Source organism: Aedes albopictus, chromosome 3 (assembly GCF_035046485.1).
Source record: "Aedes albopictus strain Foshan chromosome 3, AalbF5, whole genome shotgun sequence".
In the NCBI taxonomy this organism is placed as follows: Eukaryota; Metazoa; Arthropoda; class Insecta; order Diptera; family Culicidae; genus Aedes; species Aedes albopictus.
Window position 1 is genome coordinate 32,573,881 of NC_085138.1, and position 24,196 is coordinate 32,598,076.

At 36.7% G+C, this 24,196-nt stretch overlaps 1 protein-coding gene and 1 non-coding gene across 7 annotated transcripts in view; both read right to left on the reverse strand.

Moving 5' to 3' along the window:
- Positions 1-24,196, reverse strand: part of LOC109415966 (high affinity cGMP-specific 3',5'-cyclic phosphodiesterase 9A) — a 680,025-nt gene that overhangs the window by 589,717 nt on the left and 66,112 nt on the right. The window lies entirely within an intron of this gene.
- Positions 15,008-19,293, reverse strand: LOC109419230 (uncharacterized). Its single transcript, XR_009998879.1, has 4 exons — positions 19,195-19,293; positions 18,747-19,123; positions 18,265-18,710; positions 15,008-18,204 (listed from the first exon to the last, which is right to left on the reverse strand). It is a non-coding gene; the product is annotated as an uncharacterized LOC109419230 (transcript).

Here is a 24,196-nt window from a genome sequence, read left to right on the forward strand (position 1 = left end):
TTTTGCGAGTTTGTCGGGAGTGGGATTCGATCCCAAGTCCTCGGCGTGATAGTCAAGTGTTCTACCCATCACACCAGGTCCGCTCCACTCCTATTTTTTTTAATTGTCATTTGTGGACTCCAAATTTCTTCCCAATACCAGATATACCTATATAGCATGGTTTTAGAGCCTAAAACTCCATTAAACAGAAGCCACAACCTCTCATGGACAATATATTTGATGTAACATTTACTTCCAAGTACTGAGAATCAACCTAAATTTTGTTGATGATTAACCTGGGCTTGTTATTTCTAAATTTTGTGATTTTCTAATGAGATTATTATAATTTCTATAAAGTTCTCAAAACATTACAAAAATGATCTTACAGGCCTCGTGGACATTTCAATTTTCAAAATGACTATAAAATCGAATTTTACATAAAATCGAAGCATTTTTTTAATTTATTTTTATTTAAATTCTATGTCAAAATATACTAAAACACACGAAAACTTCATGAACACTGAGTTTTCGATAAAAGGCTAAGAGCCTTGGCACACACTAGTAGTTCTCGCTGAATAACGAATAAATCACTATCTTGCTAGCTTATTACGATCGAAATTTGTTATCTCCAAAAATATGTATGGTTGATTCAAAAGCCAATATTTTGAGCAATGGCATACACAATAACGTTATTTGTAAAAATATCCCAAAAATTCGAAAAGTTCAGAAATTAATCCAGGGATTGCTTTTGAAGCATCTGCGATGATTTAGCCTGAATTCATTTACGAATTACTCCAAATTTTTTAGAGATTTGTGACAAGCACTTGATAGAGCGTGGTTATTGGTTGTGCTGTATTTTTCGAACGATCTTTCTGTGGCAAAAAGATAAAAAAAAATTGCTTAAGTAATTCTTCTAAAGAATCTTTCTAAAATCTATCGGAGTTTTTTTCGTGTATTCGTCCAAAAATTCCCGAACGGATCCTTTCAAAAAATCACCATGGATTCATTCAAAACTTTTCCCTAGTGATTTGTTAAGAAATCCATTCTATACTATTAATTCCATAAAAATTCTTTCAAAGCATCTTACAAAAATAACAGAAATTACTCCAGGGATTGCTAAAAAAAATAGTGCAGAGTTTCCATCAGAATTTTCTAAAGACATTTATTCACAAATTTCTTCAGAGATTCTTTTTATAATACTTTCAGCGTAGCCTTTATAATCAATACATAACAAAGTTTACAGAAAATGTTTCAAAGGTTCCTTCAAAAATGTGTACTGAGGTTACTGGGAAATAAGGATTTCACCAGAAATTAACACAGCAACTTCCAATTTCTCCAGAAATTCCAATAGGGATTCCTCCAGAAGTTTCACAAAGAGTTATGTTAGAAAGTTGTGTATGAGTTTCTGCAGAAATTACTTCAGGGATTTCTTCAGGAAACCCTTCAGAGATTTGCCTTATTTTTTCGGAATTTTTCAAGATTTTTTTCTGAAAAATCTTTTAAACATTCTCTCAAACGATCTTCCAAGTATTTGTTCCAAGACTTCCTCCGGGGTTTGCTTTATAAATTGCTCCAGGAATTTTTTTTTAGAATCTTTGGAAATTCTTCCAGGGACTCTTTAAAAAATCTTGAATCCATTCGGAATTTTCTGCAATTCCTATAGGGGTTCCCTATGAGTTCCCTTCGTAAACCCTTCCATGAACTTTCTCAAAAAAAAACTCAATGGATTTTTTTAAGAAAATAATTCACGGATGCATAAGGAATCAGAAATCCAGAACTCCTTCAAAATTTCAGAAGCTTTCTAAAAAATTTTCTCCAAAGATTTTTTTAGAAATTGTACAAGAGATTATTAAGGAAATGCCGAAGATTTATTCACACTCATTTAGATTTCCTTCAAAACATTTTTCTTCCAGAATCTGCTCCAAGGGTTTTATAGGAATATCTTTAAAAATCCACCAGGTATTGCTTCATTTTTCTACAGATTCTTATAGGAGATTCTTCATACATTCTTCTACAGATTCCTGCCAAAATTCACATAAAGATTTCATCTCGGCAGAGTTTCGCCGAGTATTAATCTATGCATTTGCTCAGAAATTCCTCCAAGTGTACCTCCAGGAATTTCTCTGTGGATTCCTCAAGGAATTCATTAAAAAAATTGTTTAGGATTTTAATTAGAAAATATCTCCAGCATTCTTTTCCGAAAATATCTCAAGGTTTTTCACCAAGGGTTTCAAAGTGTTTTTTCAGGTATTTCTCCTAAAATTTCTTCAGAAAATCGAACTATGCAATCTGATTCCTGAGAATTCCTGTTTTTTTTATTCTTTCAGGATTTCATTTCTAATTTTCTTTAGATTATGTTTAAATTACTTCTGAAATTTGCTTCAGGGACAATTTTGGAAATATCTTTAGAGACTTCTTCAATAATCCATGTATTACTTCAGAAATTTCAGCAGGGATTTCTTCAAAAGTTGATTCATGGATTCTTTCAGAAATTGCCCGAGCGATTCCTTCAGAGATTCCTCCAGGAAATTTTTGAGAATGCTTTGAGGAAAAATCTGGCAAATGGGCAGTTTGCATGCATAAGCCAAAAATGTTGTCATTGCTATGGGATCTGCAAAAAATATCACCAGAGAATCACCCTATTACTCCACTCATCGTGATCATCGACAAAGCGAGGGATATTTATAAAAAAAAAATAAAGTCAGAAAAGGAATTATGCCATTAATGTATGTCATGAGGTATGCTTCACAAAACAATTTATTGGTATGAAGTGCTCCGCGTGTCAAAAGGCTGAAAACCTCTGCATTGTAAGTCATCATAATACAAACTGTTAATTTTAAACTGATTCATTTACATCGTTCATGTCCATCGAAGTACATAAAATCGAGGTATACCTGATAATTCCAAACTTTTCAAAAACCTTACCCCTTGAATTTTTTTTTATAATTTTTCAAGAGAAGGCTTACTTCCAGTCTCACATTGTATCCAGGATGGTCAAATGATTCTAACTATTTTTCCCGATATTTTTTTCATTGATTTTCAAAACAAGTAGAAGAAAACAATGTTTGAGATTTAAGTAAAAAAAATCACATATAAAGAAAAAAAATTAAACATATTTTTATTCCTACATCCTAACAAATAATTGAAAAAAATCAATAAAAAAAGAAAATGCATAAGATTATGTGAAAATTTCACATTATTGTTATTCGAACTTTTTTTACTGTTTAAAGTTTTGAACTAAAACTGATACGTGTATTATCGACAGGTTTGTTCTCTTCGTCATGGTTTTTTTTTTGTAGGCCAAATTGCCTGAAATTTGGGCATATAACTCAGCTTGGATGTGAAAGATTTGAGGCCAACTCTGAGCTCAACAGGTAAACCCATGACGAAGAGAACAAAACTTCCGGAAATTCATAAGTTCCTCTATTTAACATTTTTTTCTTACTTTTGTATTTGAACTTTGAACTTGCTGTAACTTAAGTGTTGTTAGATGTAGGGAAAAAACAATATAAAGGTCATTCCACACCAAGTGTACGCACCGCCTGTTATCGACCATCACGGATCTTTACCAAATTTTGTTGGAATGTTTGTTTAAATGGAGGAAGGAAAATCCAAATTTTGGTGCCGATCGGATCACCCTTCGGCCCGTGGCAGCACCCCGCGCCTTTGTCAATACAAGAAAAATCCAAGTTTTCCCTTCCTTTCCTTAGCTTATAGCTTTGAAGCTATAACATATACGCATTTTGGACCTTCGGTTTTTTTGAAGAAAATTGTTAGAGGAATCCAGGAAAAATATTATTTTTTTCGATACAATGTTACCAAACATGTTATTTTTCAATTTTAAAATTCAAAATCGATTTTTCGTCGAATGAGTATATTTTGATTTCAAAAATTTTGATTCCATCGTGTTTATCAGACATTTTCCGGTCGAAAAATCTTAACTCGCCGAGGTCTTTTTAGCCGTTCCAGAGATACAGCGTTTTTAAGCTTGACGGGCTTGGTGGTCTAGTGGCTACCGCTTCTGATTTGTATGCAGAAGGTCCTGTGTTCAATCCCTGGCCCGTCCCTTTCCTCCTACTTTGTATCTTTCTATATACTTTATCTCTCCTCTCTACATATATAACTCATGGTTGAAGAAGCCGTTTCCCTTCCTTCCAAACTTTCACAGCACAGTGTCACAATCCCTTGCTCAATCCTAATAGATAACGCCTACAAGTTATGCAATCAAGCGAACTGTTCCGCACATCTTCAGAATAATAAAAATATAATTCTATCACCTTACCCTGGTATCCACGTACCAATGTGTGAACCGTCTGCCAACCAAGTCCCACCAACACTCCGACATCCTCATGAATTTGTACTGACGCAGAGGTATATTCGGTCAGATGTGGATAAAGGGTGATACGGTCAAAATTTGGTCACACAATTTGTTTCATAATTTGGGACTGCGTACACCAAAACAGCTAATTTTTGGACCAGTAATGGTACATTATGTGTAGCTTACACCACAAAATTTTCATCAAAATCGGTTTAGTATTTGCGGAGATATTGTGAATCCTGAAAACTGCAATTTTAAAATTTTGTACAAAGAGGATTAAAAAATAAGAACACATTTTTACTCTTCTATTTATAGAGCCAAAAATACTGAACCAATTTCAATGAAAATTTTTCTGTGTGTGAAGTATACATATGAAAATGTTGTGTAAAAATTTCATTCAATTTGATCCAGCCGTTACAAAGTTATATTTGTTTAGGTGGTCAAATTTTGTCAAATTTTGTCAAGTCAAGTCAAATTTTGGTCACACATTTTTTTTATAACTTTAGATTGCGTACACCAAAACAGCTGATTTTTTGATCAGTAATGGTACATTATATGTAGCTTGTACCATAAAATTTTCATCAAAATCGGTCTAGTATTTGCGGAGATATTGTTGAACCCTGAGATCTGCAATTTTAAAATTTTGTGCAAGGGGGATTCACACATTTTTACTATTTTATTTATAGAGCCAGAGATACTTAACCGATTTCAATTAAAATTTTTCTGTATGTGAAGTATGCATATCAAAATGTTGTGTAAAATTTTCATTCAATTTGATCCAGCCGTTACAAAGTTATATTTGCTTAAGTGGCACCCGATCAGTTTTTTTCATATTCAAACTGCTACAACTTTGAAAGTATTCATACAATATGGCTCAAAATTTTACTAAGAACAGTTTTTCATAATAGTATTATACTGTAAAATTTTGATAAAAATCGGAGCAGTATTGATAGTTCTATAATCAAAATTGTGCTTTACTGACCTTAAATTTCCGAAAATTTACTATGGAGCGCCTTTGTACAAAATTTTAAAAAGGTAGGTCATTGGTTTTATCTATATATCAACCAATACTTAATCGATTTTGATGAAAATTTTATGGTATAAGCTACATATAATGTAGCATTACTGGTCCAAAAATCAGCTGTTTTGGTGTACGCAGTCTATAGTTATAAAAAAAAATGTGTGACCAAATTTTGACCGTATCACCCTTTACAAACGATTGCAATCATCACTTCCTTACGCTTCCCCAAATTGACCCATTGTCGCCTAAAATAGAAGATCATCAACACTCACACTGAAGGTGCCTGCGTAGTCCACGGCAGGTATCTCATTGGTTCCTTGTGTGAGTGTAGCTGGTCTGGCGATACTGGAGTTGCATCTACGGGCGGTCAATCAAGCTCAAAAATCTCTAAAATTGTTTTCTTTTGCTTGTTATAAAAATCGATGAAAATTGAAAATTCGAAAAAAAAAATAGAAGTAGGGTGCCTGTACCAGTTATCGCACCACCTCAGAAAAACTATTTCTACAAAAATAAGAATAAGACCGACGCATGTAAACAATAAGTCAAATGATTGATTAGTTTTCAAACTTTACAGGAAAAATAACGGGTACACTGTGGCGAAATAGGGTGCAAGGAGGCCGAAAAGTTAAGGAAAATGATTTATTTCTACCATAATTTGAGCAAATAGTGAAGTTTGAATGATTGCAACCATCTTTTGTAAACGTGATCTGCTGTTCATGATATTTTTCTTGTTAATTTTCATTACTGAAGGCTGAAAATAATCTATGGCGAATTTGAGGTACTATAGCCATAACTGGTACACTGATCCTATTGAAGCTTTTTTTACCTAAAATTTAAAAACGTGTTCTGGAAAACTGGTAAACATTTTTCACCCGAAAAAAAGGGAATATACTTTGATCCCTACTCTTAATGTGTATGGAAACCTGTTTTGAAAATAATGATTCAATAAAAATCAAAAACCAGAATATCAGGAAACCCATCCAGTTTTGCCTTAAGGTGAAACTGGAAGCATTTCCTCACTTTTTGGGTCTTGATTTTTTACTAAATAACAAAGCAATATTTTCAAAATCGGTTTTCGTGCACATGTAGAGTATGGATCAAGGTATCTTCTGAATTTTTTTGTAGTAGAAAATGTTTTTCGTTTTTGCAGAAACCATTTTTGAACAAAATTTCACAAAAAAAAAATGGTTTCTGCAAAAATGGAAAACATTTTCCAACTCAAAAAAAATTCAGAAAATACCTTGATCCATACTCTACATGTGCACAAAAATCGATTTTGAAAATATTGCTTCGTTATTTAACCCGTTTCGGTCCTAGTTGGGAATTTAATTTCAAAAAACCACTGTGACTTCATTTTCCAACCGATTTTTACGAAATTTTGAACGAAGATCGCGCTGCATCTCTAGTTGTATGGAAAAATATTAAAATGGTATTTTGGTCCTTGGGGTCTGAGTTATTGAAGGGGTTATATGGGTCAAATCAGATCAAAAATGGCCCAACTTCCTTTTACCCACTGATTACTTGTAAAAAACACATGAAATATGATTGCAAACATAATCAATTATCTTTTTATTATTACAGACGCATAGTTTGAGTAAATTGGGATTGTCTGGATTTGGTTCCGGATGCTCCGGGTCGCGTTTGGGGTGCGTTCGGAGGACACTTCTCAAACGCCCTACACATGACATTTTTTCTCGCATAATTCTAAAAACAGGCTTGTCATGATTCATTCTTCATAATTTTGTATACTAAGTATATTGAAGGAATATTCAAAGGTTTCTTTTTGACATATTGGCCGCCATCCCGGATGTTCCGGGAACCTGGAACCATCCGGGAAGTGGCCATTTTCCAAATTGTTATGAAACATGGATTGCGACACATCAATCTTCATAATTTTGCAAAACAAGTGTGCTAGAGTAGAATTCAGAGATTTTTGAACATATTGGCCACAATCCCGGATGTTCCGGGAACCTGGTACCATCCGGGGAAGTGGCCATTTTCCAAACAGTTATGAAACATGGCTTGCGACATATCAATCTTCATGTTTTTGCAAAACAAGTATGTTAGAGGAGAATTTAGACGTTTTTGGGCATATTGGCCACAATTCCGGATGTTTCGGGAACCTGGAACTACTCGGGGAAGTGGTCATTTTTCAAATTGTTATGAAACATGGCTTGCGACATATCAATCTTCATGATTTTGCAAATGAAGTATGTTAGAGGAGACTTCATAGGTTTTTGGACATTTTGGCCACAATTACGGATGTTACGGGAACTTGGAACCACCTGGGGAAGTGGCCATTTTCCAAACAATTATGAAACATGGCTTGCGACATATCAATCTTCATGATTTTGCAAAACAAATATGTTAGAGTAGAATTCAGAGGCTTTTGGACATATTGGCCACAGTTTCGGATGTTCCGGGAACGTGGAACCACCCGGGGAAGTGGCCATTTTCCAAACAGTTATGAAACAAGGCTTGTGACATATCAATCTTCATGATATTGCAAAACAAATATGTTAGAGGAGAATTCATAGGTTTTTGGACATATTGGCCACAATTTTGGATGTTCCAGAAACTTGGAACCACCTGGGGAAGTGGCCATTTTCCAAACAGTTATGAAACATGGCTTACGACATATCAATCTTCATGATTTTGCAAAACAAGTAAGTTAGAGTAAAACTCAGAGATTGTTGAACATATTGGCCGCCATCCCGGATGTTCCGGGAAACTGGAACCAGCCGAGGAAGTGGCCATTTTCCAAATTGTTATGAAACATGGCTTGCGACATATCAATCTTCATAATTTGCAAATGAAGTATGTTAGAGTAGAATTCACCGGGTTTTGGACATATTGGCTACCATCTTGAATATTCTGGTAACCGGGGACCACCCGGGAAAGTGACCATGCCCCAATAAATTATGCAACATGGCTTGCGACATATCAATCTACATGATTTTGCAAATCCAGAGGTTGTGGACATATTGGATAATACTTCGGATGAAAAACCTCTGAGCTCCACTCTTACATACTTGTTTGGCAAAATCATGAAGATTGATATGTCGCAAGCCATGTTTCATAACTGTTTGGAAAATGACCACTTCCCCGGATGGTCGCAGGTTCCCGGAACATCCGGGATGGTGGCCAATATGTCCAAAAACCTCTGAATTCTACTCTAGCTCACTTGTTTTGCAAAATTATGAAGATTGATGTGTCGCAATCCATGTTTCATAACAATTTGGAAAATGGCCACTTCCCGGGTGGTTCCAGGTTCCCGGAACATCCGGGATGATGGCCAATATGTCTAAAAACCTCTGAATTCTACTCTAACTTACTTGTTTGGCAAAAACATGAAGATTGATATCAATGATGCAAATGATCACCTCACTAGTGCTCATCACAACTCATCAACTGTATATTTATCGCGTGCGATTGAACTGTGCACTGATCAGCGATGACCAGCAGCAAAGAGGTGGCAAAACGAACATGATGTAAATCACAAACGATTTTGCACACATCTGTCTGTGCCGCCACACGCTCGCCCGAAGAGCCGAACCATACCGAATAGGTTGGTTTGCGAAGCTACGGCACGAACGCTCGACACGCACACAGAAGCAACATTCGCATGTACCGATACCATACTAATAAAGCTTTCAGCTAACGATGCTTCGCGATAAGCAGTCGAAAAGCATCGAAAGCGATGAAAAGAGATGCTTGGCTAGAACGCAACGGCTCAACGGCGAAAAGGAAGAGTCAACTATGCTGATTAGTGTTGAGTCCGTTCGTGTGCTACTCGTATGGGAGGTTGATTGAATAAAGCGAGGATGGGTGAAAACGTATTCGTTGTCGAAAGCAAATCGCATCATTTCGCGAATGTTTTCATCAAATAGCAAGCTTGATTGATATGTCGCAAGCCATGTTTTATAACTGTTTGGAAAATGGCCATTTCCCCGGATGGTCCCAGGTTCCCGGAACATCCGGGATGGCGGCCAATATGTCAAAAAAACCTTTGAATATTCCTTCAATATACTTAGTATACAAAATTATGAAGAATGAATCATGACAAGCCTGTTTTTAGAATTATGCGAGAAAAAATGTCATGTGTAGGGAACGTTTGAGAAGTGTCCTCCGAACGCACTCCAAACGCGACCCGGAACATCCGGAACCAAATCCAGACAATCCCAATTTACTCAAACTATGCGTCTGTAATAATAAAAAGATAATTGATTATGTTTGCAATCATATTTCATGTGTTTTTTACAAGTAATCAGTGGGTAAAAGGAAGTTGGGCCATTTTTGATCTGATTTGACCCATATAACCCCTTCAATAACTCAGACCCAAAGGACCAAAATACAATTTTAATATTTTTTCATACAACTAGAGATGTAGCGCGATCTTCGTACAAAATTTCGTAAAAATCGGTTGGAAAATAAAGTCACAGTGATTTTTTGAAATTAAATTCCTAACTAGGACCGAAACGGGTTAATAAAATATCAAAAACCGAAAAAATGAGAAAATGCTTCCAGTTTCGCCTTGGTGAAATATCAAAAAATACAAATTTAGCTGCCACCATGGCCGAGTTTACCCCCTAGTAACATTGTCAAGGGCACTAATCTTAAAAGTTCGTAAACAATTGAACCTAATTTGCATTATCTGCTTCTTTGTGTAAGTTAGCAAAGCCAGGATAAACTAGTGCAGCGGAGTTCGATGCTTTGTTCGTCAGATTTGTGCCTCTAAAGTTTGTATGCAAAATTCGAATTGTGCTTCTTGATATTTCATCTTACGAGGGATTCAGAGTTTCGGAGGGCTTTGATGGGTATAAAAGGAGTGCCAATTTGATTCATGATATTTCTAAACGTTGGACGGTGTTTCAAAGCGTATGAGCGGATTACCAAAAAAAAAATGTATCCCGAGTAGAGGAAAAAAGCTCAATAAGAAGTTATTTTGATAATGTGATAAAAAAGTGATTTTAGTTTGTTTGAGATAAGAGGTAAAAGTACTCAAAACAATATCTCTTATTTACTGCTGTAAAATCTTCATCATATCGCATTTAGCTCTTGGTAAGATCAAACTAATAGCAGCGAGCTATTTCATTGATCTGCTGCCATTAGTCAGATGGATCAAAAACAAGTTTTTGATATAACTTCCAGTACCGTCAAATGGGGTAACTTGCAACACTTTTCGACTTTGAAGCAATACCATTGAAATCTAAACATTTGAAACACCCTGTGAAGCATCGTGTACGCTAATTACCCCGAGTAGAATACTATGCAGCACTTGGTTTACCAGAATACGTTGCCACCTACTCAGGAGGTGCGAAATACATGCTTGTTGCATGTTTCCCCATCTGTGGGGTAACTTGCAACATAGGACATGAAGCTAAGTTAGCTATCATTAAACAGCACTAACATTCTAGTATTTAGTCGTATTGTAAATTTTTGATGTTATGCATGAAACATATCATGAAAAGATGTACACTAACCAATTGACATATAATTTTTCATGAAACGAGTGATAGTTATTGCAAGCGAGAGTATATCGTTTAGCAACAGGTCTCACGTCCCTCAAACACAAAATATATATGATTCTCGTGACTTAGCACTCATTACAAAATGTCAACAATGATTATTGTCATTTCTTGAAAAGGTAGAGTGAGTCATCTTCAAGCTAGCTAAGCTTACTATTAGGTACCCTAACTGCAAGCAAGGTCATCAGACTTATCGCAATTACCATAAGGGAGGGGTCAAGCACGATTTTCATACTTGTTTTTATAGATAAAATGAGCAATCCGTTTTGACAGTGTAGCTAAACCATAAACAAAGAAATAAAGCTAATTTTTATACTAAATCGATCTTTCATACACATAATCTCTATAACCGAAATAGTAGGGCATACTAGTTTTCATTATTATTAGAAAATGCTTCACATTTAGTGTATGTCATCGTGTTGCAAGTTACACCGCTGTTGCAAGTAACCCCGTTTGACGGTACTTTTACCTCTTATCTCAAACAAGCGAATATCACTTTTTTTTTGTCCAGTACCTGACCGCTACTCACAATATAATAATGTTGGCAAATCCGCCAATTTTGTCTGGCATGCGTATATTTCTACGAATCAATTATAAAAATTTTGAGGTAAACCATAGAAGATGCCATAAATGTCATAAGGAGAGAAGCACAAATTCTGTTATCAGCTTCTTCAAACTCTCTACCTACATCGTTTGTTCACTCTTTCTATTCCTATAGCACTCCCTTCACTGATATCAGAGGCGTTGCATATGAAACTGCATATTACCATGACAAGTCTACACAATCGCAGCATAAAAATAGCCCACAGATACGACAACAACATAACTACGTATGTTCACTTCGTCGCACACTCTCTCACACAGCACCCGCAAAATTAACTAGGGCTACTCACTAGTCACAACTGATAACAACCAAGTGATTAGGCATAGAAAGTTATTATTTCTCTTTTTTTTTTCTCATCTGGCTTCCACGCAGCAGTCAGTGGCCACGTCTTCGTCATCTCCTTTGCCGTCATCGTCGTCGACACCGACGCGACGATTGCCGTTGATCCGGTTTGTGCTCGCTGTGGCTAGCCATCATCAATAAATATCTATCTCTATAAAAGGAGACGCGAATCCATGATACATATCTTGCAAGGTTTCGCCAATAGGTGGATGGATGGATGGCTGGATGGAGGAGACCTTGACGGACGAATCCCGTTGGTTTCTCCGACTATCGGTTAGGGTTGGTCAGGTTTCGAGCCGTTTGTGAGATTTTGATTATACGATCGTGAACTTTCCAAAACAATTGGCCATGCAAAAAGTTAGAAACTTTTGGAAGTGTCATCACAGTACATAAGAAAACATCCTAATCAAGCTATTAAAGTGTATCCAATTTATGAGCGGTTCAGCAAATAAATCTGCAGATCACCCTTGAAACTACAATTCTACAGTCAATTTTTGAAGAATTCCATCATCATCATCGTTATTTTCTGTACAATCATCATCATCGTCGATGATCATAATCGCGTTTCTTTTCGATGATTGGTGTTTGGTATTCCATTGCTTCCACCCTCAACCTACCCCAACCGAGGATCGATCCTTCAATCACTGAATGATGGGTCCCCCAGTCAGGGCCAGGGTCAAGGTAGAAAGAGATTGGCTTGGCACCAAACAGTAGCCGCTCGACTCGCGTAGAATTTGGGAAGGTGGAACCTAGCGAACGACCAGCCACACTCACTCTCATGTATGCGTGTTACGGACAGCGTGTGCATCATGCAAGCAGCTTCGAACGAAATCCGGTCTTTCTGGTCCTGGAGGTTCGCGCTTGATTTGATTTAGCATTACTCATTGTACCTATCTGCTGACTGTTGAGCTAGCGAGGGCAAGTCGCGTGTTTGTGCGAGGAATTTGCGAAGAGACCTCAAATCGATTCACCTGGGTGTTTAAGGCGTCTTTCTAAGGGATGTGTAACGACACATTTACATCTTATTACACTGGAACCTCCATTTCGGTAGAATCGATTTAGGTAAAATCTATTCAGGTAACTTCGATACCTAACGTTTACCTAATGGAGTTTGCTTGTGTTCAGAACTGTTGGAGTACTCAAGATTAGTTAGGGATAAGGTTGGTTCAGGAAAAAGCAGTAGCGAGTAGAGTTAAGGGGAGCTTAGGGTGTGTTCAGAGGTGAGAGATGAGAGAAGTTGGAACTGTTTAAGGTTTTCTAAGAACTTTATTCAACATAAATCATCGAATCAACATGTATAACTTGTGTGTTTGAATGAAATTCAAACTAACATAGCCACATGTTTGTTTATGAATCTCATCATCAGATCTACGAACGCAATCAGTCTGAAACGTCTTGAATTCTTCCTTCTGAAAATTCCTTTAGAATTCCCTCTAGAGGGTCCTCCAAAAAATTCTCGAAGAATTCCTCTTAACAAGTTTCCGTAAGTTTCCTCAGAAATTCTTCCAAAGTTTCTGTCAGAAATCCATAATAGAATTATTTCAGGAATTCACACACGGATTTCTTCAGAAATGCTTTCAAGAAATTCCTTCAGAAAATCAAAAGCTTCTCCCAGAAATTTTCTCATTGATTTATTTATAAAGTCTTCCAAAGACTCCTACAGGAATTCTTTCAAAGTTTCCATCAGAAATTCTACTGAAGTTTACTTTTAAAAATTTGTAAGAGATTTTCCCAGTAAATATTTATAAGATTCCTCCACAATTCAAGGATTCTATTGAGAAATCTTCTACGGATTCCTTTAAAAATTTCTTTTTGAGTTCCTTCAGAAATTACTCTAGGAATTCGGTTTCAAATCTACCAAAATTACTTTCAGAAAATCCCCCAGTTTTTATCAAGAAATTTCAGATATCTACACATCAATTTCTACTTAAATTTCGAATTTTTGTAGGTTGTAAACTTCACTAGAAATACCACCTAAGATATGCCAAAAATTTTCCCGAAGAGTTTCTCCAGGTATTTCTCTAGGAAATTGTTAAGAAACTCCCACTGGAATTTCTTCAAGAATTTCCCTGAAATTTCTTCAGATATTCCTCTAGAGATTCCTTCAAGGGAACTCCGTGAGATTTGTACAGGGATTCAACAGAATTTTTTTTCAGCAATTGCTTAAGAGATTCCTTCAGAAATTTCTGCTCGGTTTTCTTTTGGATTTTTTTCCAGAATCCCATCCAAAATATCTCCAGAGACGTCTTTATAATTTTAGGAATTTTTTAAGGAATTTCAGCAAAGGATTTCCTCGAAAGCTGTTCGATGTTTTTTTTTAGAAATACCTCTAAAAATGTATTCTAAAATTCAACAAAGATTACTTCGGCATTTTTGAAGGAATAATTGGAAAAAAAAACTCCTGGATAAATTCTGAGAAGTATTTCTTATAAAATTTCGGAAGAGATCAGTACACAAAAAATCCAGAAAATCTATCTGGTAAAATTTCCAAAGGAGATCATGAAGGAACAAAGAAAATTCATGGAGAAATTCTCAAAAGAATCACTTATGGTATTCATAGAATAATTTCTTGAAAAATTATTCGAAAATGCCAAGTAAAAGACTCAGGAGTAATCTATTCAGTATTTTCTGTAGAAATTTCTAAATGAATACCTTTAAAAATGCCTACATATATGAAATAATGCATGAAGGAACCTCTGGAGAAATTCCAACAATAATATCTGAAACATTTCCTGAAAAAAAAATCAGTATTTCTACAAAAAAACCTCATAATAATTTGTGAAATACTCTCTGAAAGAATCTCTGAATCCCTGAAAAAAAACTCTTAAAATTGCACCGTGTGGAGAAATCTTTTAAAAAAATGCTGGAAAACTCTTGGAAAACTCCTAGAAGAATTGCTAAAGAAATTTTAAAGTCGTTTTAGGTAAAGGAAAAAAAGAAAGAAAAAAGGGAAAAAGGGGAAAAAAGAAAAATAAATGCCAAGAGAGTCGAAGGGTACAATGATACATATTGTCCATTTTACTGGAATTTTACCAGATTTGCTGGTATGTCTGAAACATACTGGAAAAACTTGTAATCAGAAGGCGCGAAATGTTGCTATTTGGCAAATTGAGAGATGAAATTTGTGAAAAAAACGCGTTCTGGTGGGATCCCATCCCATCCATCCCACCAGAACGCGATTTTTTTTTTCATAAATTTCATCTCTCAATTTGCCAATTAGCAACATTTCGTGCCTTCTAATTATTTTTTCCAGTAAGAGACGAAGGAATTTTATGTTTGAATAAATCACCAGCAATCCTTGGAGGAAAACCTGGAGGAATTTCTGAAGAAGCCCTGAAGGAATTTCTAGGATAATCTAGGATAATCTCTTCAGAATTTTTTTTTGATAAATTTCTTCAGAAACTCCTGAAAGAATCTCTGGAGGACACCCTGGAGAAATTTTTGCAGATATACATGGGTAGGAAGCCATTCTAAACGAATACCTTGGGGGATTTGTGGAGGAATCATTGCTGAAATCATTCTAGGAAATCCTGTGAGAATCTTCTTTCCATGAAAATTCCGGAAACATGTTGATATTTAAATCCTGAAAAAATAACCTGAAAGAATTGCTGGTGGTGTCCGTACAGGTAATCGTGGAGAAAATACTAAAGGAGTACATGAGTAGGAATTCATTCTGAAAGAAAGGATCTTCAGAAGAATTATTGCTGAACTCATGAAAGCAATTGCCCTTCAACGATAATTACAGAGGTGGGAATTCCAAGAAATTCTGAAAATGTCCCCAGATTTTGTTTCAGAGTTTCCGGAAGTGGTCAGATCACTGAATCAAATCCCAACAACCGCGCAACAAAAATGACAATGTCACAACCTGCAATTGTTGCTACAATTCACCCAATGCGACATAGGTTGATCCCAAAATAAGATCAGTACTCCATCATCGTCGGGTTAGTAATAACTGATTATTTACGAGTAGAAAATTTCGCTTCTCTTTTGTCACCATCAAAAATTTTCGAGATCATGTCATTATCTATAGGGCTCTGCATTGTTTTGATTTTATATGGGATTTTCATGTTTCTTGGCCTTGTTGTTTACAAAATTTCTGTAAGAGTAAAAGAGAAGGAGAGAATTTCATGCAGTGCCCTATTACAAGTTGAGATACAGAGTAATCGCCGCGCCTTCTTTGTTGCTTTTGTACCTTTTTGTCTGACAATTGGGTTTTTAAATTTAAGAAAATGTATTGTTTTGTTTTGATTTCATACGAAAGATACCTAAAATCAATTTCAAAGAGATTTTTTGAAATCACCTTTTGATAGCTGGGCAACTGCTTGACAGCTGCGCCCAGTAAAAAATGCGACAAGGGGTGATTCGACAAATCGCTCCCATACAAACTTCAAATTGATTTTTAAATAGGTTCCCGGGCACCGAAAATCATGAAAATTTGGATTTTGGCTCAGTTTGGAATGCAGATTTAGAATATGCGATTATCTCAACACCGTTTAAGAAGCCAATTCTCTTTTGTGGATCAAATTCATTCCCAAGTAACATTTTTTTATAAAATGGAGTGAAAAAGGTTATTAGAACCACCATAAAACCAAAATAGAAGGTATTTGGTTTTATGACGGTTCTCATAAAATTGGCCATCAAAATGTTACTTGGAAATGTTAGTCATCGACACAGAGTCTGTTGACTTTTGGACGAAAAATCATGAATTTTGAGCCGTCGAAAAGTAGAGCTGCAAAAAATCCTGAATCCGGGGGATCACAACATAATCGATTCCATAGTATCCGGAAGCGGCCAGAACGATTGTTGGTCATCGGCACAGTGCCTATTGACAGCTGGATGAAAAATCATGGACTTGAAGCCGTCGTATGATAGCGTTGCAAGAAATTCTGTATGTTTCTCCAAGGGCCCCTACCGGAACCGGTTCCGGCCTGGTACGTGGCCGATACAGGTCCATCCGTCTCAAAACTGTCCATGGGGGTCTCAGAGAGATTTTTAGCTGTGTTCCGAGAGGGTTTTTAAAGGGCTTCAAAAGGGTTTCAACGGATTTCATGAGACCTGCATAGGCGTTTTACTGGAGGTTCCTGGGGAGATTTCAGAGTGTTTTGGGAGGAACAAGGGGGTTTCAGGGACACTCAGTGTAGTTTTGCGGGTTCCAGAGGCTCCCAGAAAGCTTCAGGTGTCAGAAGTGTTTCGGAGGCATTTCATTAGGGTTTTCAGGAGGCTTTTGGAGTAATTCAAGGGGTTTGAGGGGGCTTCATAAATGGTTTTAGAGATTCCCTCAAAAGTAATTTAATTGCTCTGAAACACCCATAAACTCCCCTGAAAGCCCCCTTAACACCATTAAACGTTTTGAAAGTTGAATAAACTATTAAAAATTAGAAATTCGAAATTAAAAGTGAAACCTCCTAAGACGCCCCGGAAACCCATCGAAATTCCCTGAAACCCCTTGCAAAAAGCTCTTCAATCGCTGGATACGTCTTGTAACCTTCTCAATGTCATCTAAAATGCCACTGAGATTCCCTGAAACGCCTTCGAAATGCCATGAAACACCAATGCAACTCACCCGAAGCCCATTTAAATGCTTCTCCTCTTGGACCTCTTGGACCACTCTTCTTTTGGGTACTCTGGGAACTTCCTGGAAACCCCCTTAGTCCCATTTCAAAGTCCCGATAGCAAAACCAGTTCTCGCCGACGAAGTTGTTTGTCGTAAAAACTTGAAGCGTTTGAAAGCAAACCCGATCAAAGTTGGCTAGCAAACTGATAACACTTTTTGCTATGAAGTTATCAGATTGCTGATAATTGAATTTGTTTTCAGTATGGTTGAATAAACAGGCAACATAACAAAATTGATAACAAAAATTGTCTCCATTGATATCACAAAAATTTCTCATCGTGTTATCGTAATGATCAACTTGATAACTGGTTTTGTAATGCGAATTTTTCCATATGATAATTAAGTTTGTTATCAATCAGATATAATCGAAGATCAATGATAACAGGTATTGGCCTTGACTTGATAACAAATTTAGTTATCATGCTGATATTATCAGCCTTCCTAGATATTTCCTTTTTTTTGTTTTTTTTTTTGTTAATTTTTAATTTAAAAAGGAAAAAAATAGTTTGAAAATCGTTTTATTAGTAACATTTAGTATAACATTTAACTAAAACATTCATTGAGTTTTTCTGATCTGAATTGCATCGATCAAAGAACAAATTCAAAATCAAAAGTTGCCAGCCAAGTTAAACAGTTTAAAATCATTATACGTGAATAAAATCGAATCCGCTATTTAGCTGTATGTTTATCGAGAAGCGTTGGCGATAATTCGAGTCATCAAGCGTCCTGCACTACGGTAACATGCGTTTGCGGTTGCAGCGTCATCTCCGAGGAACAAACGGCGGTCGTAAAGTCGTCCTGAAATAACATTAAAAACGTCAATAAAAATCTATGACTCTTTACACATGGTTTTCTTACTTTTGATCCATTTAACTTTCTCGGGATCCAAGGGAGCTTTGAATGTTTCTCGCGGAGTTTCGTTGCCTGTAGGTTCACAGGTGTCATGAGAGATGCCATCTCCGATTTTCTTCGGGCGACCGGAAGGGTTATTCGAAGCACGTCCTGTTACTGAACGCCCAACGAGTCCTTCTGGAAAAAGCTTCATCATGATGAACTTCAGGAACAAATAATCCTTGTCGCCGGCTTCGTGGGACATTCGCTGCAGCGCATCACCGTCGATGAATCCTTCCTCTTCCTTGAACGGCTTCTCTGGCGTCGGTAGAAGTTTTGATGTCAACGAATCCAGCAGCTTCGCATTTTGGGCCTCCAGTTTGGCGTTCTTCAAAATTAAACCATCTTTATCCTTCTGCAGAGACTCCGCCAATGCTTTTTATTTATCAACGTCCTCAGATTTTCCACACGAGCATTCTATGAAACACAAAAAGTTCAATTACATATGCTACTTCAATGTATTTAATTTAAGAAAATAATTACCTGTTTGAGGGTTCAGAATGACGATATCAGCCGCTTCATTAACAGCTGATCCAGCAGCTTCATTGGTCTGTTCGTGGAGTGACTCGATGTGGACAATCTGAATGGAGGGTCCAGGATTACTGCAGCTGGGTTCGCATGGGGCAGTTGTAGTTTCCCAGTCCTGTAGCAGTTGGTCAACGGATTTCTTTCGACGGTAAGTGCGGGTGATTTGCGATGTCGGTAACGGTGGTTTTTCGCTCATATCGACGTCTTCGTCATCAGAATGATGGTCGAAGTTATAGGAAGGAACCGCCATCGTTTCCTTGCCGGATGCATTCGATTCCAAGTTGATGGTATTTTCTTCCTGCAACAAAAACAAGAGGTTTGAGGTTAAAATGTGTTCGCAAACTAGCGGCGTATTTCTGGAATATTTACCTTTAATTCCGAAAGCGACTGCACCACGAAACTTGCATTTTTGCTCGCTGCCTTCTTCAACACGCGCTTTTTGGCAACATTAAGCCTTTTGCGAGCCATTTTTAACCAATACGACGCGACGCACTGCTAATTATTCCGCAACAATGAAAAATAAAACACGCGTGCTTATCCGAGAGAAAAAAAACAACAGTGATTTTTGACAACTTCGAAGCATCCACGATCACTGGCGGACAGTGCGTTACTTTGGTAGGATCGGTGGTCAGAACAAAAATTGCAAATTTTGTAGGGAATCGCGCTACTTGGGCGGTGGCTTCTATATTCGTCTGTTTTCCACTATAACTCAGTCAATCTTGAACCAATTGACACAATTCTTGGAATGCGGTGAGATAGGTATAGTATCTACCCGTGTACAAAATTTCAAGTCAATCGGTTCAAAATTGACCGAGTTACAGTGGAAAACAGACGAAAATAACAGACGAAGAAAACCACCGCCCAAGTAGCGCGATACCCTAGTCTGCATTTATGTCGGTCGTTGCATTGTTGTATGCATATTGAACAATCAATTGTTCGCATCATGCTTGTTCAGAAATTATTATTGATTCCATCGCATTAAAAACTTGTGTATATCGGGATAATGGCATTTGATTTTTTCCAAGCATAAGATACAGTGTGCGGTGAGTGAGGCATCTGAATGTCACACAAATAACATGTTAAGGTGAAACGAATGCAGAACAAAATTGGTAGGTAGCTCAACAGTGAAGCTTTTGTACTGAAACAAAGTTACAAATATTTTTTTTAGATGAACCTGCTTCGGACTGAAAATTTCATAAATGAAAACAAAAAATCTTTAGGTTTTATTAATTTTCCGGAAAATTGAAATTGTTTCGTTTTTTTTCAAAGACGTAAAGTAGTGTTATTCTGCAATATTTTTAATAGGCTCAATCTCCATGATCATTTTTACCTTAAAAATGAGTTCATGAAATTTATTTCTGGAAATTTCGGAGCAAATTCAATTCGATACCAGTGAAACATAAATTAAACAAGTCAAGTAGAACTTAATTGATTTTTTTGTTCCAAAATGAGCGATCGGCGCAATAAACGACATTATTTTATGTCTAATGAGTTCAAGGACAAAAAATATTTGCAAAAGGTTTGTTTTTTTAGGAATATAGAAGAGTATGAAATTAATGTACTATATGTTTTACAGGAAAAAGCCCAAAGCAAAGTTTGTCCCACAACCTGAGTTCAGTTGTTACGAGCAATCGAATGCATCCGACATCCTTCGTCCTACGGAATTAGTTTCTGCTGACATCGATTCTGAACAAGAAGGTGTAGATCTGGAAGAAAGTGTTGTGGCGAATAATTCTGGTATGAAGATCCGGTCAAATTCTTGTTCCTTGGAGACCCCAGATACTATGAGTGTGGAATTTAACCTCGACGAAAGCGATAGTTCTGTGAGTTTATCAGAAGCGTCCGAAAAATCTAATTATGAAGACTTTGCCACAAAAGAATGTCTAGGAGGAGGAGGTTTCGACTTCACTAAGGTATCATTAAAATTATGAATTGTGAATCCCTAGTTGTTTATGCAACAAGTTGCAAAAAGATGTAAAGCACACGATTTTTGCAAACAGTTGCATACACAACTTTGTGCAATGATTTTTCAATTTATACAACTCCTTTCAGTTGCATAATGGATCAGTGTGGCATAGTATGCCACTATGGAACTGATATGAGTTGAATCAAATTTAATTGATAATACTGAAATAAAATGACTTAATGAAACTTTTAATGTTTGCAGATATTTCTGGACAAAGAGAACAGAATGAAGTTTGACGCGGACATGTCCACCCAAGAAGCTCGTTATATGATCCTTAATTATTACATTAAACATCACCTAACACAAAAGGCTTTGGTGGATCTGCTCAAGATGCTAAATTTGATGGCAGGCAGCAAAATATTTCCAGAATGTTTTGAATCTTTCATAGCTTCTTTTCCTGATCCGTACAAATACACCAGAGTGTATTATTGTACTGAATGCCAATGTGGAGTTGGACAATCGGTCCCGGCTAAGCAAACTATATGTCCTATACCTGAGTGCGGTGGGAACAGTTTTGATTTTTTTGTAACCATTCCAATTGAACAACAGTTGCGAGAAACCATGATCAAATATCGAAAGGAAATAGCGGATTACGAGAAACTTGTTGACAGTGAGGGCATAAGTGATATAAATCGCGGAGATGTGGTTAAAGAAATTCAAACAAAAATCAATGGCAGAATCATTACTTTGTCAGTGAACACAGATGGAGCTGCAGCATATCGTTGGAGTATTAACAAGCCATGCTACCCCATATTTGTCGTCATCAACAACTTGCCACCACGTATTCGCTTTGATAAGAACAATCTTTTGATGGCTGCTATATGGCTGAACAAAGGTGAACCAAATATGCCACTGTTCTTCAAGGAGTTTTGTAAGGAAATGGTAAAACTAAGTAATGGCGTTGCCATTGATTCCGACACATACACCGTTTTGGTCGTTCAGAACTGTTTGGATTCCGTTGCTAGACCAAAACTCCAAAATTCAACCCAATTTAATGGAAAATTCGGGTGCTCAGTTTGCTATCATGAAGGAAAAGTCGTTAAGGGAAATCAAATTCGATACCCATTTAAAGCTAGTGATAACAGACATCATTCCGAAACACGTCGTCTGATGATAGAGGCACACAGTTCTGGATCGACCATAAAAGGAATTAAAGGACTATCGACGTTTCTCTCAATTCCACATTAGTGAATGGTAATATATTAGAATTTAAAATTGGCTGTCACTAACTTAATACACTTATTTCAAGGATTCCCACCGGATTATATGCATGCGGTTCTCCTAGGCGTCGTAAAGCAGCTATGGGAACTTTTCACTGCATCGTCCAACCACACCAAGCCGTATTACATTGGACAGCAAATGTCGGAAGTCGAGAAAAGAATGATAACCATCAGAACTCCAAGTTTGTTTTCTCGATATCCTGGAAAAATTGAGGACATGAAGAAAAATAAGGCAAGCGACTGGGAAAACATGTTGTTTCACTATTTTTATCCATGCGTTGTTGGTATTCTTCCCAAGAAATATTTGGATCATTTCATGTTGCTTTCTACGTGTATTTTTGAACTACTTGACATTCATTTGACTCAACATACTATTGCAAAGGTCGAGAAACAACTAAAGGATTTTGTTCGTAAGTTCCAAATATTGTATGGAGAAGAGAACATGTTTTTCAATGTTCACGTGTTGACTCATCTAGCAGGAAGTGCAAAACATTTTGGAGCATTGTGGAACTCATCACTCTATCCGTATGAAAACGGCAACGGTATGATTTTAAAGTTTAGAACTGGTAACAATCATCCAGTTATTCAAATAACTAACAAATTCATTTTGAATCGTATTTGTCACAATCAGATCTATTCGGGAAATGACGCAATCAAAACGTGGCACTCTCAGTTATGGAGTTCAAAGCCGATGCACGGTATACATTTCGATAATTCATCGCTGTTTGAGCTATCTAATGGGTTAAAAATCGACGACACAGTTTTGGAGCGAGAATTCAGCCACCATTTAAAATTCATTGTTGATGGTGTTCAATATTGTATTAGAAAATATTGTGAGAAACTAGGCTACAACGATTCTTTCATAAAAATTGATAAAGATTTTTTTCAAATTGAGAAAGTGTTAGTTGACCTTAAAGACAACATTTATATCATTGGCAAGAAACTAATTACAATCCAAATTTACAACAACATGTACTCATACAGAAGTAGTGCTGAACATCACCTGAAACCTATCAAACATAACATTCGACCTTGTGTCAGTGTTTCGGTAAGCAGAGGAAATAACGCTGTAAATTATATTTCGGTATGCAAGCCAAACACACAAGTTAATTAGAAGTGTAAAGTATAGGAATTAGCTGTATCACTGATGAAAATAAATTTCTTTGTAATTGAAAAAAAACTACATTTTTCGTCGATAATAATTCATAACAGTTGATAACAAAAGTAGTTATCATCGAATACATTTATTCGATAACGCAAAATAACAGAAAGAAATCAAGATAACTAAACAAGTTATTGTGATGTTATCCTGTTGTTATTCTACTTTGCTCGGGAAGTGTGCATAATTGACAAATTGAGAGATAAATATATTTTAATAAAATATCACTATTATAACATGCGACACATCAAATTGCGCCGACCAGAAAATCTGTTTCTTCTGTTTAAGGTTCTAAAACCATTCAATATGAGTATATTTGTTATGGGAAAGATGTCTGGATTTCAAAAACGGTAATCAGAATATCTAATATGGCTGCCCAAAATTCAAAAGCTTGAAAATGGCTCTTCCAGTCTTGACAAAATTCAAATACAGCTATATTCGTCCAGTGTTGTTTTAAAGAGCAATGATTGTCGGACGGATGGAGTTTTCCCGCACATCAGTGTGGGATTCGGTAACTGTGGAAAAACCCTTCCGGAAGTTAACCGCTCTAGAACTTAACACCTTGCGCTTGATCGATCACCAATGCTTTTCCATCGATCATCATCCATCATCCATCGATCGATCAAGCGCAAGGTGTCAAGTTCCAGAGCGGTAAACTTCCGGAAAGGTTTTTCCACAGTTACCGAATCCCGTAAACTGCTGTGCGGGAAAACTCCATCCGTCCGACAATCATTGTTCGATAAAACAACACTGGACGAAAAATCGGCAATAATTGAGTCCCTGAGGAAGGTCATAAATGAGACCGAAACGTCGGACAAGACTAAATAAATGTATTTGAATTTTGTCAAGACTGGAAGAGCCACTTTCAAGCTAAAATCTAACACAGTCGAATCCAAAAAGTGACAAATTTCAAAAGGCAGCCTAAAATTCAACATGTCGGCTGTTTTAAGCAGGTTCAGGCTCTAAAACAATGAAATATGGATATACTTGGTATAGGAAAGGAATGTCCGAAATCCAAAACTGACG